The sequence below is a fragment of the Dryobates pubescens genome, chromosome 5, assembly GCF_014839835.1.
Source record: "Dryobates pubescens isolate bDryPub1 chromosome 5, bDryPub1.pri, whole genome shotgun sequence".
Classification (NCBI taxonomy): domain Eukaryota; kingdom Metazoa; phylum Chordata; class Aves; order Piciformes; family Picidae; genus Dryobates; species Dryobates pubescens.
This window is the reverse complement of record NC_071616.1, coordinates 8,100,422-8,116,880: the sequence shown is the minus strand read 5'-3', so window position 1 is coordinate 8,116,880 and position 16,459 is coordinate 8,100,422. Positions and strand designations below refer to the sequence as shown.

The window sequence follows — 16,459 nt, the reverse complement described above, 5'->3', positions numbered from 1 at the left end:
TCCCCCAAAAGAGGTAGAAGAAGAGACGAGGACAGTTAACAGGGCAGGAAAAGAATAAAGGCCTTGCACAGGGAGTTAGTATCTTATCTTAGTTGGCCAGAATCCCAGAAGCAGATCCAGCCGAAAGGGACAGCGAAGGAAGGAAGACTGAGAGAAAGTTCCCAACTCCCCTGGGTCCAATCTCTCCTCCCACAATCCTACCAATGAAATTCGTTTAGAATACCAAAATATTTTACAAACATTTAGCCAGTGTGCCCCTTTCTCAAAGGCACAGCGTCAAACGGCCACAGTCCACCCCTTCTAAACAATTTCATTGGTCGTTCGTACTGTCCATCCAATCGGAAACAATATTTACAGTTCGTGAGCAAAGTTCATAGTCCGTTCCGGCTATACTCAGATGTAGACAATTCATAAGTCCAAAAAAGTCAGGAAATAAGAAAATGGAAACCGGCTTGTCTCTCTGCAGACGAAGTGAAGAAAAGGCGAACAGGAACACAGGGACGCTCAGTTGACTCAGGGTTCTCAGGGTTCGTGCACTGTAGATTCCTCAGGGATTCTTCCTTTGGGCGCGTTGTAGCTGCACGACAGTCTGAAATTAAGCTCTTTCAGCTAAAGTTAAATTTCTTTGTGGAATACACTGAATTTGACCATTCTCCTGCATTACCCAATAAGTGTGACCCGGACCTTCTGCTGAAACCACCCCTCGGACAGGTTTAGCCTCTCCTGAGGGCGAAAATACCCAAACAGTTTTACCTAACAGATTCTTTTCTCTAACAACAGGAACTCTATCACCTTCTACTCTCCGTAGCAGATCTGAATGTGCCGGTCCAGCGCGGTTCACTGAACCTCTACTATTCACCAGCCAGGTTGCTTGTGCTAAATGTTTCTCCCAGTTTTTCAAAGATCCACCTCCCATGGCTTTGAGAGTGGTCTTCAACAAACCGTTGTAGCGTTCAATCTTCCCTGCAGCTGGTGCATAGTAAGGAATGTGGAAAATCCACTCAATACCGTGCTCTTTTGCCCAGCTCTTTACAAGGTTGTTCTTGAAGTGAGTTCCGTTGTCTGACTCAATCCTCTCTGGAGTTCCGTGTCTCCACAGGATCTGTCTCTCCAGACCGAGAATGGTGTTGCGTGCAGTTGCATGTGGAACTGCATAAGTTTCCAGCCATCCGGTGTTCGCCTCTACCATAGTAAGCACGTATTGCTTACCAGAACGAGAACGTGGTAGAGTGATGTAGTCAATCTGCCAAGCTTCACCATACCTGTACTTGGACCATCTGTCGCCATACCACAAGGGCTTAATTCGCTTTGCCTGCTTGATAGCAGCACAAATGTCACAGTCATGGATGACTTGTGTGATAGCATCCATGGAAATGTCTATGGATCTGTCACGAGCCCACTGGTATGTTGCATCTCTGCCTTGATGTCCTGATGAATCGTGAGCCCACCGAGCTAAGAATATCTCACCTCGGTGTTTCCAGTCGAGATCAAGTTCAGAGTCCTTGTCTACTTGAGAAACTCTTGCAGCTAAATCTGCCTGATGGTTGTGCCGCTGTTCCTCAGTAGCTTTGCTCTTAGGAATGTGAGCATCAATGTGTCTCACTTTCACTGGAATTCTCTCGATTCGATCAGCAATGTCTTGCCACAGGTCGGCTGCCCAGATGGGTTTTCCTTTCCTCTGCCAGCCATTCTTCTTCCAGTTCTTTAGCCAACCCCATAGAGCATTGGCTACCATCCATGAGTTGGTGTAGAGATAAAGCTTTGGCCATCTCTCACGTTCAGCTACGTCGAGAGCTAGCTGGACAGCTTTTACCTCTGCAAACTGACTGGATTCTCCTTCTCCATCCTTCGCCTCTGCAACTTGGCGTGTTGGACTCCACACTGCAGACTTCCACCTTCGCTTGTTCCCGACGAGACGACAAGAACCGTCTGTGAACAAAGCATATTTCTTTTCATCATCAGAAAGGTCATTGTAAGGAGGAGCTTCCTCAGCACGAGTTACTCTCTCCTCTGGAGGTTTAGCACAGTTGGTACCTTCAGGCCAACTTGAGATCACCTCCACCAGACCAGGTCTTTCAAGATTTCCCATTCGAGCTCTCTGTGTTATCAGAGCCATCCACTTGGACCAGGTGGAATCTGTAGCATGATGTGGTGTGGAACCCTTGCCTTTGAACATCCAATTCAAAACTGGCAATCTGGGAGCTAGGAGAAGTTGTGATTCAGTTCCAATCACTTCAGAAGCTGCTTTCACTCCTTCATAGGCAGCTAGAATCTCTTTTTCTGTTGGAGTGTAATTAGCCTCTGAACCTCTGTAACCTCGACTCCAGAAACCAAGAGGTCGTCCACGTGTCTCACCTGGAGCTTTTTGCCACAAGCACCAGGTTGGACCATTGTCACCTGCAGCCGTGTACAAAATGTTCTTAACGTCTGGACCATCTCGGACAGGTCCCAGACCCACTGCTTGAACTACTTCTTGCTTTATCTGGTCAAAGGCTGCTTGCTGTTCAGGTCCCCAGTGGAAACTGTTCCTCTTTCGAGTCACATCATACAGAGGTTTCACAATCTGACTGTATCCAGGAATGTGTAGTCTCCAAAATCCCACTATCCCCAAGAAACGTAGAGTTTCTTGCTTGTTGGTGGGATTTGCCATGGTAGAGACTCTGTTTACCACATCCACTGGAATGTGTCGGCGTCCATCCTGCCACTGCACTCCCAGAAACTGGATCTCTGTGGTAGGACCTTTCACCTTGTCTCTCTTGATGGCAAAACCTGCATTCAGGAGAATGTCCATGATTTTGTTACCTTTCTCGAAGACTTCCTCAGCAGTTTTACCCCAGACGATGATATCATCGATGAACTGGATGTGTTCTGGAGCACCACCTTCCTCCAGAGCATCGTGGATTACTGCATGACAGATGCTGGAGCTGTGGATCCAGCCCATTGGCAGTCTGTTGAAAGTGTACTGGATTCCTCTCCAGGTGAAAGCAAACTGAGGCCTGCATTCCTCTGCTATGGGAATAGAGAAGAATGCATTAGCAATGTCTATGGTAGCATACCATTTGGCCTCTTTGGATTCCAGCTCATACTGGAGTTCCATCATGTCTGGTACTGCTGCACTCATAGGCGGAGTTACTTCATTCAGGGCTCGGTAGTCCACTGTCAGACGCCAGTCTCCATTCGGCTTTCGCACAGGCCACACTGGACTGTTGAAAGGTGAATGAGTTTTGCTGATGACTTTCTGACTCTCCAACTGACGAATCAGATTCTGAATGGGCAACAAAGAGTCACGGTTGGTTCTGTATTGTCTGTGATGCACAGTCTGAGAAGCAACCGGCAACTTAATGTCCTGAATCTTGTGTTGTCCCACAACTGCAGATTCATCAGAGAGTTCAGGTCTAGCAGACAGCTTCAGCTTTTGTCCATCAATCTCTACAGAAGCTACTCCAAAAGCCCATTTGTAACCTTTAGGGTCCTTGAAACGCCCTTCTCTCAGAAAATCAATTCCCAAAATACAAGGTGCATCAGGTCCGGTCACAACTGTATGCTTCTTCCACTGCTTACCAGTTAGACTTATATTAACCTCTACCTTACTTAACTCTTGAGATCCACCAGTGACTCCCAGAATAGTTATAGACTCTGATCCCTGATAATTTGATGGCAATATGGTGCACTGAGCTCCTGTGTCAACCAAGGCCCTGTACTTCTGAAAGTGTGAAGTGCCAGGCCACTGGATGTACACATCCCAATAGATTCTGTTATCTCCATTATCCCTCTCCTCCCCCTGGCGGGAGGCAGGGCACCCCTAATTGTGGGGAACATTTCCACAGGTGCAACGAGCACACTGTGCAGTGTTAGAACTGGAGTCACTGTTGGAGCTGTCATTGTTGTCCTGGGGAACTGTGGAAGTAACAGCTACCCTTCTGGTATTGCTACCCCGGGTTCTGCCACTTTGCAGTTCCCTCAGTCTCCTGAAAAGATTAGAAGTTGGTTGGCCATCCCATCTGTTCATGTTCTCACCAAACTGATCACGTAGAGTTATCCAAATGGTCCTACGTGATTGCCTTGGTGGTCTGTTTTGGTTTGGCCTGTTTTGGAATGACCTCCTTGGAGGATGTCTATTCCTCACAGCTGAAACCTGCACCCACCTGGAGGAATTGGAATCATCTCTTTGTGCCAATTGGCATATGGAATCTTTGATTTCATCCTTCAGCTCTCTCATGCAATCCTTTATCTCACTAGACAGAGCTTTAATGGCTGAAACCAAAGAAACACGTGTCATACTATCATCCAATTGTCTTAGTTGATCAGTGAATTGGCCAACCGTAGGAGGATCTCCACCATAATTTCTTGCCACAATTCTACTTGCCAGAATGTTTGCATAATTGGAAGGAGCAAGCTTGATGAGCTTTTTAGCAAGACCAGCTGCCACAGGAATGTCATCAGGATTCAGAGTATCATGGTCACCATAGAGTATCTCTCTAATGGCAAACTCCCTCAGACGCTTAATTCCCTCATCTATGGTAGTCCAGGGCTTAGGATTCCATGGAAGATCATCTCGGGAAGGGTATCTCAGGGAAACCGCCATTAAAAGGCGTATCCACAGATTAACCTTACCGAGAATCCTGGCTAGATGTCTGTCTATTCCATTATCCTTTGAGAGAGTTCCTAGCTGAGCTGCTGACTTGTCTCCAACTATTAGAGCTGGAGCACCTGTATCATAACACCTAGCAAGCCAAGATAGGATGGGTTCCTTATCTGCTCTGAGGTAATCTTTGCGGACATTGCGAATCTCCTCCCTCGGTGACGAGCATTCGGTGATGTCATCTTGCTCTCCATCTATCACATCTTCCTGAACCTTTTGTCCCCATAATCCTGCTGTCACTCTCCTAAGGACCTCTTTAAGCTGAAAAGCGCCACTGCCAGCTGCTGTCTTAGCTGCATCTCCATCCTGTGATGATCTCAATAACTCAGCTATATCTCTAAGACAAATCTTCTCCTCATCTTCAGCAGGCACTTTCCTAGTAGAGGTTCCCTCACCAGGATCATTCTGTCTAGTAGAGGTTCCCTCACCGGGATCGGTCTCCTGCTCTTCTCCTCCATTAGCTCCACTAGCTCCTGGATCAGCTTTGGCCTTTCCACCTCTGGTCTTTAAGACTGCTACTTGTTTAACTGGAGCTGTGTTTGAATTTACAGCCATCCTGATAGAAGCTGACAGGTCCTGATCTAAACCAGCCGCCGTGGGGGCCCCTTCCGGTCCTGTCATGGCGGACGGAAATGACCTTGCCTCACTACCGGTCGCCATCTTGGGAATGGGAGCCACCCCTGGCTGCTTGCCAAAGTCATAGAGTGGAGCATTTAAGGCTGCTTTGCCAATAGGTTTTGCTATTTTTCTAACTGACGCAGCCCCTTCCTCGTCACTCGAGGACTCTGGGGCAGATTTAGAGGAACGCCTACGCTTCCTAGATTTTTGCTTAATCACAAAGCATGGTCGAGAAACCTTTTTCTCTATATATAGAGCCCACAGCAGACACACAATAATTATCAGCAACAGCAGGATTACACCTGTCAAATAAATCACCTTAAGATCCCAGCCAGCACTTAAAGTTACTCTTTGACCTCCTGAAGTGTTAAACTCCCTTATCTCGATCGGCAGAGTGGAAGACGTTCTATTGCCGTAATTAGTGAGCCGAAAAAAGCCCAAACAGTGTTTATACAACAGCTGGATCCTATGCATAAACCACAAATAGATTTTACGCATTAAATATTTACCTATCTGGTCTAACATCAACCCGATGCAGTACCGGTAGACCAACATGCCACAGACCGAGAAGAATAAACGTTCTAAAACCCAGAGCACCTTCATTTTGTTTCTCCGGCTGAGACAAGCAATAAATCAACTTAATTACTTAATTACCTGGCCCCACGTTGGTGAGCCAATAAAAAAAAGTGTGTGGTGGTTTGAAAGGAAAGGCTCTGCTTTCCCTCCCCCACTGAGAAAGAGACCACGGCTAAACCCAGTCGGAGAAATGAGATTATATTTTACAAGGAAACAGATTCTATGTAACACAACAAATACAGGTATTTTACAATATATACAGGAATATACAGCAAATGAACTCAACCAGAAACCAGACCCCCCACAGAGGGGGCTTCCCCCTGTGCCCCCTTCAACCCCCTACCTCCCTTCTCCCCCAAAAGAGGTAGAAGAAGAGACGAGGACAGTTAACAGGGCAGGAAAAGAATAAAGGCCTTGCACAGGGAGTTAGTATCTTATCTTAGTTGGCCAGAATCCCAGAAGCAGATCCAGCCGAAAGGGACAGCGAAGGAAGGAAGACTGAGAGAAAGTTCCCAACTCCCCTGGGTCCAATCTCTCCTCCCACAATCCTACCAATGAAATTCGTTTAGAATACCAAAATATTTTACAAACATTTAGCCAGTGTGCCCCTTTCTCAAAGGCACAGCGTCAAACGGCCACATGTAGGTTTATTTTAGCTGCCTAAGTGCCACCTTCCCTCAGCACCAAGTAATTTCCCACTTCTGATGTCAATTGGCAGTTCATAAGGGTTCACTTAACATGGCTGTCTCCTACCTGCTGCTAGTACTGAGATGGTCTTGGCATATGGGTCAGCACAGGGTTTCTATGGGTCTCTGTGGTTTTTGGTCTACTTATTTTGCATGATATTTCTAGTGCTGCTGACCTGCTGGAAAGTACAGTCCTCCTTGAATATATTGAGGTATTGTCTGCATAAACTATAATACGGTGGTGTGTCTTCCCTCCTTAACGCTTTCAGGGGTTGCTGCATTGTGTGGCAGGCTGGCTGTGCATTCCCCTTATTGAGGAGGTGCAAGCCCGTGAGAGTTTGGCAGACTTCCTGCACTTTGTGGACTTGCTCAAAATCCATCTCCTTGTCATCTAGGCTCTTTTAGAGTCATCTTGGTGTAGTAGTCACTGACCTCATTTCACACACTGGCAAAAAGGAAAGTGACTGTCTTCAGGTATTTAAGGAGATGGAATACCTACGTGTGCACGGCCAGTGCCCTCTCTTTATCACAATACTGCTGCAGAATTAGATACGTGCCCTTCAGATAAGAATGCTGAGAGATTAGACATTAAGGATTATAAAAGATCATTGCTCTCTTTTTCTCCTGATCTTGGCAAACTGTCAGGCCTTGTTCATCATGGTTTTGTGATGTGTTTTATCAACTGCTATACCAAGGGAATTCTTAGCTTTTGTTAGTGAGGTCCAGATCGTATCATGCATGGTGCCGCAGCGTGGACACAGAACAGGGAGTGTAGTCTTGTGGGCTGCCAGCTGGGCTGCTGCCTGTGCCTGGCTGCCTTGTCGATCGTTTGAACTCTATCAGTGCAGCTAGCATTTTGCTATTTGTGTGTCAGCTATCTGGTTATCTCACCCAAGTTCTTCAGCTGGTTACTTTCTATTTTCAAAAAAGCTAAATGTTATTCCCATTTATATTTAGAGTTTACCCCAAACTCTACTTGATTGGGTTAAACATTCAGAAGTTATTAGCAGTTAGTTGCACAGAGGCCCTTGAATAGTTTTTGCTGTCCTTAGCAGCATCTCTTCTCTATAAATCACTGTGTGTTTACTGCAAAAAGTTGCATAGGCTGGTGAGAGGCCTTGAGCACAAGCCCTATGAGCAGAGGCTGAGGGAGCTGGGATTATTTAGCCTGGAGAGGAAGATGCTCAGGGGAGACCTTACTGCTCTCTACAACTACCTGAAGGGTGGTTGTAGCCAGGAAAGGGTTGGTCTCTTCTCCCAGGCAACCAGCACCAGAACAAGAGGACACAGTCTCAAGCTGCACCAGGGAAAGTTTAGGCTCAAGGTGAGGAGAAAGTTCTTCACTGAGAGAGTCGTTCGTCATTGGAATGTGCTGCCCAGGGAGGTGGTGGAGTCACCATCCCTGGAGGTGTTCAGGAGGGGATTGGATGTGGCACTTGGTGCCATGGTGTAGTCATGAGGTCTGTGGTGACAGGTTGGAATCGATGATCCTCGACGTCTCTTCCAACCTTAGTGATACTGTGATACTGTAATTCTTCACAGCAGTGTATTCTTTGCCTTCTTGCCTTCTGTAGCTGTGTGCTGTATGCCTGGGGTAGGCATCAGTGTTTTTCCTTACTGAGAAAACTGATTGATGAAGTAATAGAAATAGGTAGTACTAGTGGAAAGGGCAATAGTTTAGAATGTCTTAAAGCATTATTTAATGTTATTCCTTGGTATATAAGTTAGTGACATTGATGGTGCCTCTATTAATACTCTAAATGTATCCTAAGAAGATAACAGATTATTGCAACAATTTTAAAAAAATGAAAGCAGATTTGTATTTTGCTGATAAATCCAGACTGCAAGTAGTTTGGTATTTTATTACTGTCACTATTTAAAAGATCTTAATGGTTTCACTTCAACCTATCAGGATTCAAAACTGTACTTCGCTATCACTTACGTTTTCTGCAAGGAACATTTTACAAAGATCTTGAAAAATAGTTACTGTAATGCTGTATAATTTGGGTAACTTCAGAACTAACTTTCCATTTCCATGTTCAGAATTTTTTTTTTCTCTTTAAGTGATCAGAGAACTAGTTTCTTTGAAGATTACTTTTATGACAGGTAAATTCGTTTAATGGTGAAAACCCTGCTTCTACTTACATTTAGGTTTGTAAATGCTGCCACAGTTACAGCAGTTAATCTAAGACAGACTCTTTTTTCCCCCCCTTAAACAAATGACGCTTTTAAGGTCTTAAAATTAATTTTCACAGTATCACCAAGGTTGGAAGAGACCTCAAAGATCATTGAGTCCAACCTGTAACCACAGACCTCATGACCAGACCATGGCACCAAGTGCCACGTCCAATCCCCTCTTGAGCGCCTCCAGGGACGGTGACTCCACCACCTCCCTGGGCAGCACATCCCAATGGTGAACGACTCGCTCAGTGAAGAACTTTCTCCTCACCTTGAGCCTAAACTTCCCCTGGTGCAGCTTGAGACTGTGTCCTCTTGTTCTGGTGCTGGTTGCCCGGGAGAAGAGACCAACCCCTTCCTGGCTACAACCACCTTTCAGGTAGTTGTAAAGAGCAATGAGGTCTCCCTTGAGCCTTCTCTTCCCCAGGCTAAATAATCCCAGCTCTCTCAGCCTCTCCTCATAGGGCTTGTGCTCAAGGCCTCTCCCCAGCCTTGTTGCCCTTCTCTGGACACATAGTGTCAGTCAGGGTTGGAAGGGACCACAAGGATCATCCAGTTCCAACGCCCCTGCCATGGGCAGGGACACCCCACACTAGATCAGGCTGGCCAGAGCCTCGTCCAGCCTGCTCTTAAACACCTCCAGGGACACGGCCTCAACCACTTCCCTGGACAACCCATTCCAGGGCTTCACCACTCTCATGATGAAGAACTTCTTCCTCACATCCAGCCAGAGTCTCCCCACCTCCAGCTTCATTCCATTCCCCCTAGTCCTATCACTACCTGATATCCTGAGAGGTCCCTTCCCAGCCTTCTTGTAGGCCCCCTTCAGATACTGGAAGGCCACAATTAGGTCACCTTAGAGCCTTCTCTTCTCCAGACTGAACAGCCCCAACTCCTTCAACCTGTCCTCAAGTGTCTCGATATCATTCCTAAACTGAGGGGCCCAGAACTGGACACAGTACTCAAGGTGTGGCCTAACCAATGCAGAGTACAGGGGCACAATGACTTCCCTGCTCCTGCTGGCCACACTACATTTTGGCATACTTAATAAGGCTTCACAAACCTCTTTGATTTGGAATTCACTCTGACTTGTGGAAAAAAATTGAGAATAATGCAGTGTTCTTTAGAACGAAGTTAACCTCTCCGAGGGTTAGGTTTCCACATTAGTGTCAAAGGCTCTGCACCTGAGGTTGTAGTTCAAAAACTGGTTTTGAGTTGAAAGCACCACAGTAGCCCAGACTTCCCCTATCCCCCCCGGCTAATTTCCATTCTTTCTCTTGTTCTCACATAAGTCTTTGTAAAATTGGGAAATTAGTTCACTCAGATGAAAAATACCATGGCAAAAATAACATGGATTCAGTGATTGAGTTTTTATTTTATGATTTGTTCTCCCTGGCCTAAACGTTCTGATTTTTGGTGGGTAATGAATTATGTGCTGAGTTTCTCGCAGGAGCTGTGCAGTATGCAGTACCTTTTATCTCAGTTGATGTAAGAAACATAATGAAGTTTACTTCAGTGGTGTTGCTTTCAAGGTCAATTTAAGTTGCTCATTCTATTTTGGACTTGAAGAGGGGTTTGTGTGCCTGGAACGTGTAGGGTTTTGCCACCTGTGTCATTTGGTTTAGTAAAAGATTATAGAGTCCTCCCATAAATCTCCTCTTACTTCTTAGGGGGTTTCTAACATTTTGGTGCCGAATTCTTTTGCAAACTGGAAGTGGTGTGTTAGCTTGAAATATGTGGGTTTAAAACAAGGCTGTTAACTTGAAGCTAAACATTATATTTTAAACTCTGTCTTCAAACTGAGAAAATATTACCACTTTTGTAATAACAACATAGCTCTAAGTGCAGAAGTTGCCAGAAGGATATCTAGACTCTTGGCTGCAGCACACAAGACAGTTGGGAGCTTTTCACACCTGGAATCTGCAAGTGGTGATGAGTATTTTGGCACCCAAGAGCTTGAGACAGGAGAACCTAAAATGGCATTGGTTATGTGCTGAGTTTCTATAAAGATCTTCTTCACAACCAGTACAGTTGGAAATTTAGGTCGAGGTCTTAAATTTAGTTTTCTCATTGACGTAATGAATGATGATTTTCAGGACCCCAGCTTCTTCTAGTGAATGTACTTAGAAAATAGTCAGGGTCTGAGTGTAGGATAGATTGCTGTTTGGGTGTTTAGAATATTTCTGCCCTTAAAAGTTACAGTTTGAATATGCTTCTTAGCTGAAACAAGTGGACTTTACCATAAATGTGATGAACATTCCCTGATTTTGTCTTTATGTTGACTTATTAACTTGTCTTTGTTCCATTAAGTTCTCCTGTTCAAAAGTAGATCACAGTTAATTTACGAGTTTCTTAAATGAACTGAAGGTGGATGTATCATCTAATAAGCACAGAGAGTTCCTAATAGTAAAAGGTTGGTATTATTCCATAGAGGAGACAACAGTGCATACATTATTTCCTTTCTGCAGGACAGATGTAATTTTCTGTCCTTACTTGCTTTATCCAGAAATGTGCAGTACCTCCATTCAGCCAGAACTATTTGTGCTACTTTCTCTGCCTTAGATCTGGATTTAAACAGCTACAAAGGCTTGGTGAGCAGAGATTGACTTCAGTTTAGGGCCATTTCTAAAGAAATTACACACACACACATATACAAGTTACATAACACCGTTGTCTTTGTTTGCTGAGCTGGAATCAGCTTTTACAAAATTGGCTTGTGTTTTGCTGGAAGTTTCCTGCTGTTGTTTACTAATAGTGTGTCATCTTTTAGTATACTGGGTTGGGGTAGATTGAAGAAGTCCTTTGGCAGGGGTGATATGTAGTTAAAAGCAGTTAAATGGATAGAAGATTTTAAGATAATGGATGCTGTTTGTCCAGTATTATATTCTGAATGTAAGCACTTACTCTCCTTTACCTGTCCTTTTGTTATACTCTTGAGTTGCCAGACAAAGACCATGAAACAATGGCTGCATTCATTGTGTTGTCCCAGCTATTTCATGTCCTGTCACTTGTAAATAAATTTGACAGAGAGCTAATTGCCTTTAAGGCAATTGTTAATTCTGTTAATTTACACATTTCCTCTGATCTGAAAAAATGTTCTGGTAAGAAAACTGATGAGTTAACAAACATAGAATTTTATGAAGTATAGTGCAATTAAAATGGTTGTAGAAGAATTATAAAGAAGTGATTGTTGTGCAGAAAATGCTGTCTGTAAAGCTGCACTACTAAAGGAATCATGGAGTTGCCATCACTGGAGGTTTTCAGGAGAAGACTTGATGGGGTGCTTGGTGCCATGGGTTAGTTGTTTGGGTGGTGTTGGATTGGTTGATGGGTTGGATGCGATGATCTTGAAGGTCTCTTCCAACCTGGTTTATTCTATGTATTCTATGTATCTGTTGAATTGGTAAGGGAAGGCTTTCACCTTAACTGTAAGTCATGAACTACTCCTTCAGTGGGAATGAGAAATGCTGGAACTTTCTTAAATTGTTTAACAGCATTGAAGGCTGTTAAGTGGCTATGCTGAAAGCAACATGTTGCTGTATTTCAGTAATACAAACGGCACTGTGTGTACTGCTCTGAAACTTTTATTCATCTGTAAAGTTCAGAATTAGAATTTAGAATGTCTACAGTTTAGGTTGTAGAAACAACCTGAATTAAATTCCTTCAAAATTCACAGAACTTCCAATGTAAATTTTGTTCTGAGGACCATCTCCAAATAATGCATATCTACATCTATGCACAAGTCCTTCAAATAGAATCCTCTCCAGTAATGCCTGGGGCTTCTCCCATGTGCATTTGGCAAAGGTGTATGTAACCTAAATTGCACCTACCAGAAGATGCATTTTCTGTTATTGGGACCTCGACAGGCTGGGCAGATGGGCAGAGTCCAATGGCATGAGATTTAACACATCCAAGTGCCGGGTTCTGCACATTGGCCACAGCAACCCCATGCAGAGCTACAGGCTGGGGTCAGAGTGGCTGGAGAGCAGTCAGGCTGAGAGGGACCTGGGGGTGCTGGTCGACGGTAGACTGAACATGAGCCTGCAGTGTGCCCAGGCAGCTAAGAGGGCCAATGGCATCCTGGCCTGCATCAGGAACAGTGTGGCCAGCAGGAGCAGGGAGGTCATTCTGCCCCTGTACACTGCACTGGTTAGGCCGCACCTTGAGTACTGTGTCCAGTTCTGGGCCCCTCAGTTTAGGAAGGAGGTTGACTTGCTGGAGCGTGACCAGAGAAGGGCAACAAAGCTGGTGAGGGGTTTGGAACACAAGCCCTACGAGGAGAGGCTGAGGGAGCTGGGGTTGCTTAGCCTGGAGAAGAGGAGACTGAGGGGTGACCTTATTACTCTCTACAACTACCTGAAGGGAGGTTGTAGACAGACGGATGTTGGTCTCTTCTCCCAGGCAAGCAGTACCAGAACAAGAGGACACAGTCTCAGGCTGCGCCAGGGGAGATACAGGCTGGATGTTAGAAAAAAGTTCTATACAGAAAGAGTGATTGCACATTGGAATGGGCTGCCTGGGGAGGTGGTGGAGTCACCATCACTGGAGATTTTTAGGAGAAGACTTGACGGGGTACTTGGTGCTGTGGGTTAGTTGCTTGGGTGGAGTTGGATTGGTTGATGGGTTGGACGCGATGATCTTGAAGGTCTCTTCCAACCTGGTTTATTCTATGTATTCTATGTATTCTATGTATTCTATGTAACAAATATAAATATACTTATCCACTGCAGTAAAGGTTGTTAGAGAACACATCAGAGCAATGACAGCTGGTCTAGATCAGATTAATGAATAAAGACCTTAAAGAATCCATATTCTTGCAGCAGTGCCTGAATGTAAGCATGGAGATTTTTATAAGCATCTGATAGAGTTGTAATTTAGGAAAGCATAAAACAGCTTCAGACTTGAATTAGGGAAATAAATTTGCTATCATAAAGGGATAAAATTTCATCCTTTGTCTGTATTCTCTTGCATTGGTATGATTGAGTGTAATTCAGTGTTGGTGTCTGACTTTATCTCATTGCCCATACCACAAGAAGAATGCAGAGAAAGAGGATTTTCAAGGAAGGACCACATCCAAGGCCCATGGGATAGGAAGAAAAGTCTAAAGCTTAATTTATTAATTTAGAGGAGATTAAAACATATGTTTAGATGATGAAATGAAATGAAATTACTAGGAATGGAATTTGATTTTTCAAAACTGTAACATGATCCTGTGTTAAGAAATTAAAATTAGACAAATTAAACCTTGAAGCAAAGCAAGCCAGGCTTATTATGAAAGAAGAGATGAACTGGTAAGTTACCAGGGCAGACAGGACTCTTGAACTCTTACAAATTAGTGTGTGCTCTTAGCACACTGAAGGGGGTGAAGTTATGGCCTGATCAGGTAGAGGTTCATGCTGATTTCAAGCTTTCTGACCTTGATGTTTGTGACCACTACTTTATTTTGAATCTCAAAGAAAGCTGAATTCTTCAAATCAATCTCAACATCTTTGTAAAACTTGCATTTTGGAAGTAAAATAGTGCTTGCAGTTCAGGAGGTGCCTGGGGCCTTGACTTCAGGGATTCAGGAGAGAACATTTAGCTCCCATGCAAAACAGTTTAATGTGTCTTGGGGTTTTGCTGCTTTGAATACTGGTGACTGATGATTTTTACTGCTTTCTAAGGCATACAGGATGACAAGAAATTTAACAAGGAATTAGTGTATTGGAATAGGACTGAGGAATTGTGTATAAATGAAGATTTGTTACCCTGGCCATGCAGATGTTATGTATACTAACATGGTACTTCTATGATAGTTCTTAAAATATAGGACGGATCTGTGCATATATGTGTTGTACCACTGCATTCCGTACCAGTTACTGATCCTCTCTTAGTGTGCTCAGGAATCCATGAATGAATAGCTCTCAGAAATGTTTGTCAGAGCTGTGACTATTAATTGTAATTTAAAATGGATTTAAAAAAAAAATTATTAAATCAAGTGTCAGGTCTAGGCTGATAGCAGCATAAACAAAAACCTCTAAACCCACTTCTGACTGTCACATCTTCGCTGTGATGAAGCGTCTGCTTTTCCTACAGGTGATGAATTTTGCTCATATTCGAAAGCTTTAGCAAAAATCATACATGCCACTTTTAGCTTTTGCTCCTGTGACATGAATGCTTCATCATTACTTTTTTTCCCTTTTTTTTTTTTTTAAATGGGTGTCAGAAAAAGAACCAACCCTTTGAAGTCTTGGTTTGGGAGTAGACATATAACTTAGCGAAGACTACCACCTACTTTGATATAAGGGGGTAGTGGTGAGAAAGGAAGCAAATGGAAAAATCACTGTACATGTTGTAAGCAAGTAGTAGACCTTTTTTTCTTTCACTAGTGCCTTTTCATTTTCTCTTTGACTTACCTAGTTCCTGACTGTGTTAGGATAATTGTGTTAGAAAGGCCAGTAATTACGGTCAGTGGTTAGTAATGGTGAGGGTGTTCACATAAATGACTAGGCTTCTCTTTAGAATTTTGACCTTCTCTGCAGGGAGAATTTACCAGCACCAGTAGAATTTAAATTGGTTTAGTTCTCCTTGATTAAATTGCAGAGTGGATGCTGCTACTCAGAGTATGCTATCTTAATTTGGTTTCCCTTCATTTATTTGAATTAAACCAATTCAGGCTACATATTCTGAATGAGCACTCATTATTACAGGGATGTAATCCACTCTAATTTGGAATAAATTTAGATCTTCAACTAATCCAGATTAATTCTTCTTCAGAGGAGTCTGTTTTGTTTGGAGTTGGTTTAAATATCAGAATTTACCATTAAAGCAAGAAGGGCATAAATGAAATACGAAAAATATGAACCTCCCCTCCCACCTGCAGTTACTGTCATGTCAGACAAACCTCTGCCTTAAAACCCAGGCCTTTTAAGCAGCAGATTAGGTTTTAAAAAGCATAATTTATCTCTAGTAGTAAACTTGGCATTTATTCACATGGAAGGGCATATTGTTAATTCAAATCAGAATAATTGTACCAATTTTACATACTATTTCTGTGTTGATTCAGGGAGAAAAGAACTTTTCACTTTTAGTTTATGTTGTTTTGTACATGATAGAAATAAATCAAATACACTTTTGAAGAGTCCTATCATTGGATAAGAGAGTTTGTACAGAGAGTTACATTTGTGTAATTACACCAGTGTGACAAGTAGGCACAGTTCTAGAAAAGCTTCAAACAGCTGAATTAAGCTTTTAAGTGGTTGTGCTAATTGTTGGTGGGAGCCATTATGGCTTTACAAAATCCCATTTAGAGATGGTCATCTGAAGCCAGACAATAAAAAAAATAAACTCACAGAGTTATTATTTTTTCTTCCCTTTAGCTATTTATATCCTGACTTGAACCAACAAAATTGTACTTTAGACATATTTAATCATAAATAGTTCTAGCTATCTGAAACCCAGTGTGAAATGTGGAATACTCTGTTTGCAGTGCAATAAGTTACATTAACAGTTCCAGTCTACATATCTGTTCTTGATTTTGTCATTTTTGGAATATTGCTTTATGCTTATTATTTATATCTATTAATTACTTAACCAGTTACTTAGTAAATTATTAGACCTTTAAAGGTGCTGTTGTTATTAAAATTAAATGTACTTATGACTCACAGCAAGTTGAAGCTGCCTGCAGAATATAACTCTGAAAATGTATATATTCATTAGTACTGTTTTGGGATTGGGCATGGAGGTTTGAGAGAGAGCAGGTTAAAAATATAAGGAAGAA

At 43.1% G+C, this 16,459-nt stretch overlaps 1 protein-coding gene across 1 annotated transcript in view; it reads left to right on the top strand.

Annotated features, from left to right (window-relative positions):
- The window catches only part of TTBK2 (tau tubulin kinase 2), a 109,062-nt gene that overhangs the window by 22,080 nt on the left and 70,523 nt on the right, over nucleotides 1-16,459 (top strand).